Source organism: Caenorhabditis briggsae, assembly GCF_000004555.2.
Source record: "Caenorhabditis briggsae complete genome, chrII, whole genome shotgun sequence".
Taxonomy (NCBI): domain Eukaryota; kingdom Metazoa; phylum Nematoda; class Chromadorea; order Rhabditida; family Rhabditidae; genus Caenorhabditis; species Caenorhabditis briggsae.
This window is the reverse complement of record NC_013486.2, coordinates 6,647,960-6,649,601: the sequence shown is the minus strand read 5'-3', so window position 1 is coordinate 6,649,601 and position 1,642 is coordinate 6,647,960.

Genomic DNA, 1,642 nt, shown 5'->3' with positions numbered 1-1,642 from the left:
CGCCTTGAAGGAAAAAAACAGAATTTTAGTTATTCTCAAAGAAAGCCGCTCAATTTCCGGTGAACTCTTGAGCAAATCCTACATTTTTCTTTTTCTTCTCAAAAGAGCTCCAAAGAACTCTTTGGTTTTCTATTTTTAGAAAAATAATGTAGGGAAGCAAAGGAAATTTTATATTATTTAGTTCTAGCAAACTCGAATGTGGAAAGCGTACTAAAATTTTTCATTATTTAGGTTACCATAGTTCCTCTAACAGAAGATCACTCAAACCGTCAACTTTCAATTTTCTCGATTCCAGTAAAATATATCAAAAATATTTCAACTAATAAAATATAGCTAATAGAATGAAAAAATTTTATCAGTTGACTACTTTTTGATATCTTTCACAGAAGCAGAAATATATAGGGCTCAATGTTGGCGGATTGGGTGGCCTCCTAATAGAGTGTTTGCGGTATTTAAGCTCCAGGAAAGGATATTGGTTACTCATTGGTTAACCATACGAAAAAGCAAAGCTAGAAAAATAACTTGATGCTTCTTACGCCAAACTACCGTAAAACCTCCCTGGACCCTCAATTTTCAGACAGTCAGCGTTAAAAGAGAGCTTCGGTGTTTCCAGAAGAAATAGTCGACATGCATAGAGAGAGGAGCCCAGGCTAAAATAGGTCCTTTTAACCAACCGATTCTCACTTTTCTAACATTTCCTGATCTCACCACAAATGGCGCCATTTTTAAGAATAAGCAAAAAAAACAACGGTTTTAAACCGTCGTGCAAACACCATTCATTCATTCTTCTCGCTATCCGTTTGGTAGATTCTTCTTCTTCTTCTTTTTACAAATCACAGATTATCGGTCCACTTTGGCTCTAAGAACTGCACAGTTTAGAACACGAATGTTTACACATGACCCCTTTTGACGCCAAGAATGAACCGAACACTTTGAACCATAGGGTTGTAAGAAAAAGGAGAAGATGAAAAAGCAACATTCCATCGGGAAAGGGGCAAAGAGATAGATTTGTTTGGCTACACCTTGTTTTATTTATCTACGTAAAAGAGTTTTGTACTTGCAAAAAACATTTTTTCTCCTCCTCCGCCGACGTTTATCAGTAGGTCAGACGAATTGTTTGAGGAAACATAATACAGTAAAAGTAAAAGGTACAAACTACATTTCTAGAGAAACTTCTAGAGTTCCACACCATGTGCCTGGCTGTGGTCAACAAAACAATTGCAAATTCGCACTAAATTTCCATGAATGGCTGTGTTGTTGACTCTCTTTCCCCCGATCATCTCTTTTTTTGCATACCTCACTAATCAAATCATTCTGATCACAAGCCAATTATAAAAAGGGTTACAGTGAGAAGGGAACTATGCTTATCGGAATATAGAAGATAAGCAAAATACGGTTTAAAAAGTTGGTTGATGGCATGAGAAAAAATCAGATGACTGTATGTTATAGCGGGAGAAGAGACAGAGCAAAAATGCGGAAATGATGTGCCACGGCGAGACGGCTGACCAAACAATTAAGGTTTTTAGTTATCGTGAATCGATTGAGCCCTACGGACTGTAGGCTACAGTACTTCCTTCTTTATTTTCCAGTGTTTTCGTTTCTCATTGAAGTATTATGTATTTGAAAAATGTGACTTACAGTA